The sequence below is a fragment of the Cryptomeria japonica genome, unplaced genomic scaffold (assembly GCF_030272615.1).
Source record: "Cryptomeria japonica unplaced genomic scaffold, Sugi_1.0 HiC_scaffold_129, whole genome shotgun sequence".
NCBI classification, from domain to species: Eukaryota; Viridiplantae; Streptophyta; class Pinopsida; order Cupressales; family Cupressaceae; genus Cryptomeria; species Cryptomeria japonica.
In genome coordinates, this window is record NW_026728951.1 from 135,050 (window position 1) to 147,500 (window position 12,451).

At 59.3% G+C, this 12,451-nt stretch overlaps 1 non-coding gene across 1 annotated transcript; it reads right to left on the bottom strand.

Moving 5' to 3' along the window:
- Positions 1 to 1,596: 1,596 nt before the first annotated feature.
- LOC131866062 (5S ribosomal RNA) lies at positions 1,597 to 1,715 on the bottom strand. The gene has a single exon (XR_009364694.1). It is a non-coding gene; the product is annotated as a 5S ribosomal RNA (ribosomal RNA).
- Between the last annotated feature and the right edge of the window lie 10,736 nt (positions 1,716 to 12,451).

Sequence of the window (12,451 nt, forward strand, 5' to 3'; positions counted from 1 at the left end):
TCGCGTGCACCTTCGGCGGGGTTGCGCGCCCTGGTGGGCACCATGGTGCGCACCAAGGAGCGCTCCGAAGTGTGCTCCAAGGTGCGGCGTGCACGAAGTCGGAGCCCGGTTTGCCCCGGGTGCGCACCTCGCGTGCACCTTCGCCGCGGTGGGCACCATGGCGTGCACGAAGTCGGAGCCCGGTTTGCCCCGGGTGCGCACCTCGCGTGCACCTTCGCCGGGGTGGGCACCTCGGCTGGGTTGCGCGCCCTGGTGCGCACCAAGGAGCGCTCCGAAGTGTGCTCCAAGGTGCGGCGTGCACGAAGTCGGAGCCCGGTTTGCCCCGGGTGCGCACCTCGCGTGCACCTTCGCCAGGGTGGGCACCTCGGTGCGCACACCTTCTCAATGTTTTCTTGCCTTTTCTGGAAATTGGTGAAGGCAGCGCATCAAAGGTGCGCACCTCGGTGTGCTCCGAGGTGCGAACCCGAGAGCGCTCCGAGGTGCCCACGAAGTCGAAAGTCGGGTTAATTGCATTGTTTTCCCCGGGTGCGCTCCGAGGTGCGCAACATCGGCGCGCACCAAGGAGGGCTCCGAAGTGTGCTCCAAGGTGCGCACGATGGCGTGCACCTCTGGTGCGCACGATTCGGAGCTCGGTTTGACCGGGGTGCGCACACCTTGGCTGGGTTGCGCACCTTTTGTGCGCTCCAAGGTGCGCACGAAGTCGGAGCTCGGTTTGCCCCGGGTGCGCACCTTCGCCAGGGTGCGCACCTTGATGCGCACGCCTTGGCTGGGCTGCGCACCTTGGTGGGCGCCATGGTGCGCACCTTTCGTGCGCTCCAAGGTGCGCACGAAGTCGGAGCTCGGTTTGCCCCGGGTGCGCACCTTGGTGGGCGCCATGGTGCACTCCGAGGTGCCCAAGATTGGTGCGCACCAAGGAGCGCTCCGAAGTGCGCTCCAAGGTGCGCGCGAAGTCGAAAGTTGGGTTAATTGTCCGGTTTGCCTCGGGTGCGCACCTTGCGTGCACCTTCGCCAGGGTGGGCGCCTTGGTGCGCACACCTTGGCTGGGCTGCGCACACCTTGGCACCCGCGTTTCCTTCATTTTAAATTTTTTTTTTTTACAATCTCTCAAGTGGGAAATTCTATAATCTCAACTTTTTTTGCCTTTTCAGGAAACTTTTGAATGGAGCGCATCATTGGTGCGCTCCGAAGTGTGCTCCAAAGCTCTCTCCAGCTGCGTGCACCTGCCCCGGCCGCGCACCCGGCCCCGCCCAGCTTCGCTCACCTGTCCCGGGCGTCTGGTGCGGAACCTTAGAGTAAGAAACATCACCGTGCACCTTGGCCAACGTGCGCGACTCGACCGAGCGCGCACTGGCCGAGGTGCACACCGATTTCACCTGGGTGCGCGCGCAGCACCTCGGGCGCACCGGGGTGCGCGCACAACGCCCGGGTTGCACCGTGGCCTGTGTGCTCGGGGCGCCTCGGGTGCGCGCTCGGTGTCGCCCCCGCGCGCGCGGTAGTGCGGGCAGCGCACCCCGGCCCGGCCCGGCCCCGACGAGAACGCAAACGGGCAAAAGGTTTATTCAAATAGCATTGCGACGCCCGGCGAAAAACTAAAAAAGGGTGCAACACCGGGACTTCCCGGGAGGTCACCCATCCCAGTACTACTCCGGCCCAAGCGCGCTTAACTGCGGAGTTCTGATGGGATCCGGTGCACTAACGCTGGTATGATCGCACCCGTTATGAGCTTGTCGCAGTGTGTACTTAGCAAACCGCGACCCACGTGCGAATCCACCCCGGCCACCCACCCCCGTCGAGGTGCACACCCTCCCTCGCGAAGTGCGCCCCGTTCGCCAAGTGTGAGCCCTGCCCGGGTGCGCGCACCTTGCTAGGGCGTCGGGTGTGCACCCGGCCCGGCCTACGTGCGTGCACCTGGAGGGGGCGTCGTGTGCGTGCAGTGTCCCGTCTGCAACGCGGTGCCCACACACCACCTCGGGCGCAACGACCTGCGCTCACATGTGGGCCGAGTGCACCTTGGTGCATGTTCGGGGCGCCTCGGGTGCACGCTCGATCTTGCCCCGGTGCACCAAGGCGCTCGGTTTGCCCCGGGTGCGCACTTGGTGCAAGGTGGGCACCCAAAATAGGGATCAAGCACCAAAACACAAGTTTCGGGATGCAAAATGGGACCCAAGGACCACAAATGCGTTCCAAGACCCATGATGGGTCCACGAGAACAAAAATGTGTTCCGAGACTTAATAAACAAATATTGGGTTTTAGGAGAAGAAACATGCTCTGATGCCCAAAACGAGAATCGACCCCGAAAAGGCCACAGGCCAAAAGTGGGATGCGAGACAAAAAAAAATGGGACCCGAGGACCAAAATTGGGTTCCCAGGTCGAAGACAGGGCAACCGGACAAGAAACGACCTCTAAGGCTCGAAATGAGTCCCGACGACTAAAACTTGACAAGAAGCACCCATCAGGCACCCAACTCGACACCCATGGGATGCCGACCCACCCGGGCTTCCACCTAGCACACCTTGGCACCCACCCACCCTCGCACCCAACCTCGCACCCAACTTAGCACCTTTGAACCCACATTGGCACTCACCCTGACCCTGGCACCTTGGAACCCACATTGGCACTCACCTTGACCCTGGCACCCACCTTTGCACTCACCTTGGGACCCACCCTGGCTCCCACCTCGGCACCCACCCAGACACCCACCTTGGTTCCTTGGCACCCACCTTGGATCCTTGGCACCCACCCCGACACCCACCTTGGCACGCAACTTGGCTACTTGCCACCCACCTTGGCTCCTTGACGCCCACCCCGACAACCACCCCGTGACCTACCCTGGCTAGGGTTGGTGCACACCCACCCTGGTGCCCACCTTGGCACCCACCCTATGACCCACCTTGGCACGCACCTTAGTACCCACCCCGTTACCCACCCTAGGACCCACCCCGTGACCCACCTTGGCCAGGGTGGGTGCACCCACCCTGGTGCCCACCTTGGCACCCACCCATCCTAGCACCCAGCCTGTGACCGGGCTTGGAACCCAACCTTGCACCCGCACCCGTCTTGGCCAGTGTGGGTGCGCACCCATCCTGGCACCCACGTTGTGACACACCCTTTAACCCACGCACCCTAGCACCCACGTTGGCACCCACCTTGGAACCCAACCTAGCAACTTGGCACCCACCCCGTGACCCACCTTGGCATCCACCATAGCAGTCGCCGACTTGGCACCCACCTCGGCACCCACCTTGACACTTGTGGACCCACCTTGCCACTCACCCTAGCATCGACCCATCCTAGCACCCACCCTGGCACCTTTGCACCCTAGCACTCACCCATCCTAGCACCTAACCTGTGACCCACCTTGACACTCACCCTCGCACCCACCTTGGAACCCAACCTAGCACCCACCCACCCTGACACCAACCCTAGCACCTACCCACCCTTGCACCCACCCTGTGACCCATCTTGGCACCCACCCATCCTACCACTCAACCTATCACCCACCTTCTCACCCACCTTGGCATCCACCTTAGCACCCACCCACACTGGCACCTTGGCACCCACCTCGGGCAAGGTGGGTGCACACCCACCCTGGCACCCAATTTAGAACCCACCGAGCATGTTACCCACCTTGGCACCCACATTGCAGCCCACCCTAGTACCCACCCTATGACCCACATTGGCATCCACACCCTAGCACCCAGGCACCTCGACACCCGCCTTGACACCCACCCTAGCACTGAACCTGTGACCCACCTTGGAACTCACCCTAGAACCCACCCACCCTGTGAACCACCTTGGCATCCACCTTAGCACCCACCCACCTTGGCACCCACTCTAGCACTCACCCATCCTAACACCCAACTTGTTACCCACCTTGGCACCCGCCCTCGCGTCCACCTTGAAACCCACCCTAGCACCCACCCACGCAGGAGCCCACCTTGGCACCCAACCTAACACCCACGCATCCTGGCACCCAACTTGTGACCCACCTTGGAACCCACCCTAGTACCCACCTTTGAACCCACTATATCACCAACCCACCTTGGCACCCACCCTATGACCCTCTTTGGAATCCACCCTAGCACGCACCCACCCTGGCACCCACCATGGAGCGCACCCTAGCACCCACCCACCTCGGCACGCACCTCAACACCCACCTTGGTGTGCGCACTGCGCCAACCTCTCAAAGACCCTATGTGGTGCGCTCCAAAGTGTACACCTTTGGTGCGCTCCAAGGTGCGCACCTTTGGTGCACACCGAGGTGCACACCAAAGTGTGCACCGAGGTGAGCACCAAAGTGCACTCCAGGGTGCACACCAAGGCGTGCACCTTTGGTGCGGTCAATGCAAACGAATTCGGAAGTTGGGGTCGATGTCCTAATCACTGCTGCAGACTACACGTATGAGAATCGGACAAATAGCTTTATATAGGGGAGGTGTTGCGTTTGATGGGTCGACTCCCCTGGTTGTGTGCACTGCACCAACTTCAAAGACCCTGTCTTGTTTAAGAAGTCAAAAGTTGGGGTGGATGTCCTAATCATTGCTGCAGTCTACGCATGTATGAGAATCAGACAAATAGCTTATATAGGGGAGGTGTTGCATTCGGTGGGTTGACTCCCCTGGTTGTGCGCACTGCGCCAACCTCAAAGACCCCGCATAGCAGAAGAAGTCGGAAGTCGGATTTTGGTGAGCACCAAGGCGTGCACCTTTGGTGCGGTCAACGCAGACGAATTCAGAAGTTGGGGTGGATGTCCTAATCGTTGTTGCAGGCTACACATGTATGAGAATCAGACAAATAGCTTATATAGGGGAGGTGTTGGGTTTGATGGGTCAACTCCCTTGGTTGTGCGCATTACGCCAACCTCAAAGACCTTGTTTTCGTTAAGAAGTCAAAAGTTGGGGTCAATGTCCTAATGGCTCCTGCAGGCTACACATGTATGAGAATCGGACAAATAGCTTATATAGGGGAGGTGTTGGGTTTGATGGGTCGACTCCCCTGGTTGTGCGCATTACGTCAACCTCAAAGACCTTGTTTTCGTTAAGAAGTCAAAAGTTGGGGTCGATGTCCTAATTGCTCCTGTAGACTACACATGTATGAGAATCAGACAAATAGCTTATATAGGGGAGGTGTTGGGTTTGATGGGTTGACTCCCCTAGTTGTTCGCATTACACCAACCTCAAAGACCTTGTTTTCGTTTAGAAGCCGAAAGTTGGGGTCGATGTCCTAATTGCTCCTGCAGGCTACGCATGTATGAGAATCAGACAAATAGCTTATATAGGGGAGGTGTTGGGTTTGATGGGTCGACTCCCCTGGTTGTGCGCATTGCGCCAACCTCAAAGACCCTGCATTGCGGATGAAGTCGAAAGTCAGAGTTTGGTGTGCTACAAGGTGTGGTCGAAGGTGCTCACCTAGGTGTGCACCTTTGGAGCACAGGAAAAGTGCCCTCCAAAAGTGCGCACCTTTGGAGTGCACAAAAGTGCCCTCCAAAAGTGCGCACCTTTGGAGCGCAGAAAAGTGCCCTCCAAAAAGTGCCCTCCAAAAGTGCGCACCTTTGGAGCGCAGAAAAGTGCCCTCCAAAAGTGCGCACCTTTGGAGCGCAGAAAAGTGCCCTCCAAAAAGTGCCCTCCAAAAGTGCGCACCTTTGGAGCGCAGAAAAGTGCCCTCCAAAAGTGCGCACCTTTGGAGCGCAGAAAAGTGCCCTCCAAAAAGTGCCCTCCAAAAGTGCGCACCTTTGGAGCGCAGAAAAGTGCCCTCCAAAAAGTGCCCTCCAAAAGTGCGCACCTTTGGAGCGCAGAAAAGTGCCCTCCAAAAAGTGCCCTCCAAAAGTGCGCACCTTTGGAGCGCAGAAAAGTGCCCTCCAAAAAGTGCCCTCCAAAAGTGCGCACCTTTGGAGCGCAGAAAAGTGCCCTCCAAAAAGTGCCCTCCAAAAGTGCGCACCTTTGGAGCGCAGAAAAGTGCCCTCCAAAAGTGCGCACCTTTGGAGCGCACAAAAGTGCCCTCCAAAAGTGCGCACTTTTGGTGCGCACCAAGGCGCTGGTTCGGTCGTTGCAGGCGAGTTCGGAAGTTGGGGTCGATGTCCTGAGCGGAGGTGCAAACTACACAGGTGTCGGAATCGGACAAATAGCTTATATAGGGGAGGTGTATGCTTCGATGGGTCGACTCCCCAGGTTGAGCGCACCGCGCCAACCTCAAAGACCCTACGGTATGGATGAAGTCGGAAGTTGGGTCCGATGACCAATTCGATTAGTAGGTATGCTCATGAGGTCGGAATTTGGGTCCGATGACCTGCCATGTGCAGGAAGGCGAATGTTGACACTGTGCGTTGCAAGGTGCACACCAAGGCGCTGGTGCGGTCTTTTTAGTCGAGTTCGGAAGTTGGGGTCGATGTCCTGATCGGAGGTGCAAGCTACACAGGTGTGGGAATCGGACAAATAGCTTATATAGGGGAGGTGTATGCTTCGTTGGGTCGACTCCCCGGGTTGAGCGCACCGCGCCAACCTCAAAGACCCTACGGTATGGATGAAGTCGGAAGTTGGGTCCGATGACCGATTCGATATGTAGGCATACTCGCGAGGTCGGAATTTGGGTCCGATGACCTGCCACGTGCAGGAAGGCGAATGTTGGCACTGTGCGTTGCAAGGTGCGCACCAAGGCGCTGGTTCGGTCGTTGGAGGCGAGTTCGGAAGTTGGGGTCGATGTCTTGATCGGAGGTGCAAACTACACAGGTGTGGGAATCGGACAAATAGCTTATATAGGGGAGGTGTATGCTTCGTTGGGTCGACTCCCCGGGTTGAGCGCACCGCGCCAACCTCAAAGACCCTACGGTATGGATGAAGTCGGAAGTTGGGTCCGATGACCGATTCGATATGTAGGCATACTCGCGAGGTCGGAATTTGGGTCCGATGACCTGCCATGTGCAGGAAGGCGAATGTTGGGACTGTGCGTCGCAAGGTGCGCACCAAGGCGCTGGTGCCGTCGTTGCAGTCGAGTTCGGAAGTTGGGGTCGATGTCCTGGTCAGAGGTGCAAACTACACAGGTGTGGGAATCGGACAAATAGCTTATATAGGGGAGGTGTATGCTTCGATGGGTCGACTCCCTGGGTTGAGCGCACCGCGCCAACCTCAAAGACCCTACAGTATGGATGAAGTCGGAAGTTGGGTCCGATGACCGATTCGATACGTAGGCATATTGGCGAGGTCTGAATTTGTGTCCGATGACCTGCCATGCGCAGGAAGGCGGAATTTGGGTCCGATGACCGAGTTGATGGCGTGCCATGCGCAGAAAGGCGGAATTTGGGTCCGATGACCGAGTTGATGTTGATGGCCCGCCATGCACAGGAAGGCGGAATTTGGGTCCGATGACCGATTTGAAGGCGTGCCATACGCAAAAAGGCGGAGTTTGGGTCCGATGACCGAGTTGATATTGATGGCCCGCCATGCGCAGGAAGGCGGAATTTGGGTCCGATGACCTGACATACGCATGGAGTCCGACTCGGGGGCCGATGTTCGATTCGATGACTTGCATTGTGGGTAAAGTCGGAAGTTGTGGTCTTTGACCCGATTCGATGACCAGACTTCGGCTGCTTGAGAATCGGACAAATAACTTATATAGGGGAGGTAGTGTTCTCGAGCATCCTCCCCCCGTGCCCGTTTATGTCGATTGATGCTGGTGCTCGACTGGTTGGAGCGCTCGGATGCAAAAATCTTGCACCAGGATTTATCGATTGTGATGGACACGGCAAGTCTCCTGATTGCTATGCAGGAGCTCATCGTGAATCTCTATGCGGCCTTGGTATGGACTCGACCTGCGGAATGGTTCGGCAATGGTAGTCGCTCCAACACGTCCTTGCAATGGCCACAGAGGTGATTCGACTAGAGCTCCAGTCTAGCTTTTGGGTTGCTTGGCGGACTGGTATAGCCGCGATCGAGTTCCGGCCATGAACGTTTTAGATAGCTCTTGGGCTTTCTGGGACGGAAGTCGGAAGTTTGGGCTGTTGTCCGATTTGATGACCATTCTTCGGATGTGTGAGAATCGGACAAATAACTTATATAGGGGACTGTGTTGTCTCACGCAGCCCCCTCCGTGCCCCTCTATCTCGACCGATGTTGGTGCTTGAAAGGGTTGGGATCGCTCGGATTTATAAACGTGCACCACCATTTGTCGAGTGTGAGGGACGCGGCAGGTCTCCTAAATGCTATGCGGGCGCTCTCTGAGAATCTCTATCCGGCCTCGACACAGACTAGTCTTGCTGAATGGTTTGGCACTGGTAGTCGATCCAACACGTCGTTGTTGTGGCCGCCTAGGCGATTCGATTCGAGCCCCCGTCTAGCTTTTGGGTTGCTTGGCGGATTTTGCCCTATCCGCAAGTGAGCTCGGTCCCTAAACGTTCGAGAAACCCGATTGCTATGCGCCGACTCTCTTTCTTGCGAGCCTCCATCTAGCTTTTGGGTCTCTACGGAACGGAAGTCGGAATCTGGGACCGTTGTTTGATTCGACGAGGCAGACTACGGTTGTGCGAGAATCGGACAAATAACTTATATAGGGGAGGTGTTGACTGGAGCATTCTCCCCCGTGCCCCTCTAACTCGACCAATGCTGGCGCTCGAACGGTGGTAGCGCTCGGATTTTCATTGAGCGCCAGCATTGGTCGATTTAGAGGGGCATGCGAGATTCCCGAATGCTATGCGAGGGCTCTAACGGAAATGTCTATTGGTTTCGGTATGGATGCAATTGCGAGTGGTTCGGCAAAGGTAGTCGTTCCGATGCGTCCATGTCGTGGCCAAATCGATAATTCGATTTGAGCCCTCGTATAGCATTTGGGTCTCTCGATGTGATTCCGCATTCCAGTCCCTTTGGGCACTGCTTGAGCCGCATCCCAGGGGGTTCCCTTCCCAATAATCTGCCTCGCAACCCGATTGCTATGCGGTGAGGCTCCTCGGCCGCCTCGGAACTATCTGTGTATCAGACGCATCGCGGGATAAGGGGTTGGCAACGGTAGTCGCCCCAAGCGCGTCCGATGCTTGGACCATTCCGAGGCGGCCCTGAAGCCTCTTCCGTCTAGCCGTTGGGTCCTTCTCGCCGCATCCCTCGCCTCGCACCCCGATTGCTATGCGGTGAGGCTCCTCGGCCGCCTCGGAACTATCTGTGTATCGGACGCGTCGCGGGATAAGGGGTTGTCACTGGTAGTCGCCCCAAGCGCGTCCGATGCTTGGACCATTCCGAGGCGGCCCTGAAGCCTCTTCCGTCTAGCCGTTGGGTCCTTCTCGCCGCATCCCTCGCCTCGCACCCCGATTGCTATGCGGTGAGGCTCCTCGGCCGCCTCGGAACTATCTGTGTATCGGACGCGTCGCGGGATAAGGGGTTGTCATTGGTAGTCGCCCCAAGCGCGTCCGATGCTTGGACCATTCCGAGGCGGCCCTGAAGCCTCTTCCGTCTAGCCGTTGGGTCCTTCTCGCCGCATCCCTCGCCTCGCACCCCGATTGCTATGCGGTGAGGCTCCTCGGCCGCCTCGGAACTATCTGTGTATCGGACGCGTCGCGGGATAAGGGGTTGTCACTGGTAGTCGCCCCAAGCGCGTCCGATGCTTGGACCATTCCGAGGCGGCCCTGAAGCCTCTTCCGTCTAGCCGTTGGGTCCTTCTCGCCGCATCCCTCGCCTCGCACCCCGATTGCTATGCGGTGAGGCTCCTCGGCCGCCTCGGAACTATCTGTGTATCGGACGCGTCGCGGGATAAGGGGTTGTCATTGGTAGTCGCCCCAAGCGCGTCCGATGCTTGGACCATTCCGAGGCGGCCCTGAAGCCTCTTCCGTCTAGCCGTTGGGTCCTTCTCGCCGCATCCCTCGCCTCGCACCCCGATTGCTATGCGGTGAGGCTCCTCGGCCGCCTTGGAACTATCTGTGTATCGGACGCGTCGCGGGATAAGGGGTTGTCACTGGTAGTCGCCCCAAGCGCGTCCGATGCTTAGACCATTCCGAGGCGGACCCGAAGCCTCTTCCGTCTAGCCGTTGGGTCCTTCTCGCCGCATCCTTCGCCTCGCACCCCGATTGCTATGCGGTGAGGCTCCTCGGCCGCCTCGAAACTATCTGTGTATCGGACGCGTCGCGGGATAAGGGGTTGTCACTGGTAGTCGCCCCAAGCGCGTCCGATGCTTGGACCATTCCGAGGCGGACCCGAAGCCTCTTCCGTCTAGCCGTTGGGTCCTTCTCGCCGCATCCCTCGCCTCGCACCCCGATTGCTATGCGGTGAGGCTCCTCGGCCGCCTTGGAACTATCTGTGTATTGGACGCGTCGCGGGATAAGGGGTTGTCACTGGTAGTCGCCCCAAGCGCGTCCGATGCTTGGACCATTCCGAGGCGGACCCGAAGCCTCTTCCGTCTAGCCGTTGGGTCCTTCTCGCCGCATCCCTCGCCTCGCACCCCGATTGCTATGCGGTGAGGCTCCTCGGCCGCCTTGGAACTATCTGTGTATCGGACGCGTCGCGGGATAAGGGGTTGTCACTGGTAGTCGCCCCAAGCGCGTCCGATGCTTGGACCATTCCGAGGCGGACCCGAAGCCTCTTCCGTCTAGCCGTTGGGTCCTTCTCGCCGCATCCCTCGCCTCGCACCCCGATTGCTATGCGGTGAGGCTCCTCGGCCGCCTTGGAACTATCTGTGTATCGGACGCGTCGCGGGATAAGGGGTTGTCACTGGTAGTCGCCCCAAGCGCGTCCGATGCTTGGACCATTCCGAGGCGGCCCCGAAGCCTCTTCCGTGTAGCCGTTGGGTCCTTCTCGCCGCATCCCTCGCCTCGCACCCCGATTGCTATGCGGTGAGGCTCCTCGGCCGCCTTGGAACTATCTGTGTATCGGACGCGTCGCGGGATAAGGGGTTGTCACTGGTAGTCGCCCCAAGCGCGTCCGATGCTTGGACCATTCCGAGGCGGCCCCGAAGCCTCTTCCGTGTAGCCGTTGGGTCCTTCTCGCCGCATCCCTCGCCTCGCACCCCGATTGCTATGCGGTGAGGCTCCTCGGCCGCCTTGGAACTATCTGTGTATCGGACGCGTCGCGGGATAAGGGGTTGTCACTGGTAGTCGCCCCAAGCGCGTCCGATGCTTGGACCATTCCGAGGCGGACCTGAAGCCTCTTCCCTCTAGCCGTTGGGGCTTTCTCGCCGCATCCCTCGCCTCGCACCCCGATTGCTATGCTGTGAGGCTCCTCGGCCGCCTTGGAACTATCTGTGTATCGGACGCATCGCGGGATAAGGGGTTGGCAGTGGTAGTCGCCCCAAGCGCATCCGATGCTTGGACCATTCCGAGGCGGCCCTGCAGCCTCTTCCGTCTAGCCGTTGGGGCCATCTCGCCGCATCCCCCACCTCGCACCACGATTGCTATGCGGTGAGGCTCCTTGGCCGCCTCGGAACTATCTGTGTATCGGACGCATCGCGGGATAAGGGGTTGTCACTGGTAGTCGCCCCAAGCGCGTCCGATGCTTGGACTATTCCGAGGCGGCCCTGCAGCCTCTTCCGTCTAGCCGTTGGGGCCATCTCGCTGCATCCCCCACCTCCTCGGCCGCCTCGGAACTATCTGTGTATCGGACGCATCGCGGGATAAGGGGTTGGCAGTGGTAGTCGCCCCAAGCGCGTCCGATGCTTGGACTATTCCGAGGCAGCCCTGCAGCCTCTTCCGTCTAGCCTTTGGGGCCATCTCGCCGCATCCCTCGCCTCGCACCCCGATTGCTATGCGGTGAGGCTCCTCGGCCGCCTGGGAACTATCTTCGTATCGGACGCATCGCGGGATAAGGGGTTGTCACTGGTAGTCGCCCCAAGCGCGTCCGATGCTTGGACTATTCCGAGGCGGCCCTGTGGCCTCTTCCGTCTAGCCGTTGGGGCCATCTCGCCGCATCCCCCACCTCGCACCCCGATTGCTATGCGGTGAGGCTCTTCGGCCGCCTTGGAACTATCTTCGTATCGGACGCATTGCGGGATAAGGGGTTGTCACTGGTAGTGGCCCCAAGCGCGTCCGATGCTTGGACTATTCCGAGGCGGCCCTGCAGCCTCTTCCGTCTAGCCGTTGGGGCCATCTCGCCGCATCCCCCACCTCGCACCCCGATTGCTATGCGGTGAGGCTCCTCGGCCGCCTTGGAACTATCTTCGTATCGGACGCATCGCGGGATAAGGGGTTGTCACTGGTAGTCGCCCCAAGCGCGTCCGATGCTTGGACTATTCCGACGCGGCCCTGTGGCCTCTTCCGTCTAGCCGTTGGGGCCATCTCGCCGCATCCCCCACCTCGCACCCCGATTGCTATGCGGTGAGGCTCCTCGGCCGCCTTGGAACCATCTTCGTATCGGACGCATCGCGGGATAGGGGGCTGTCACTGGTAGTCGCCCCAAGCGTGTCCGATGCTTGGACCATTCCTAGGCGGCCCTGAAGCCTCTTCCGTCTAGCCGTTGGGGCCTTCCCGCCCCATCCCTCGCCTC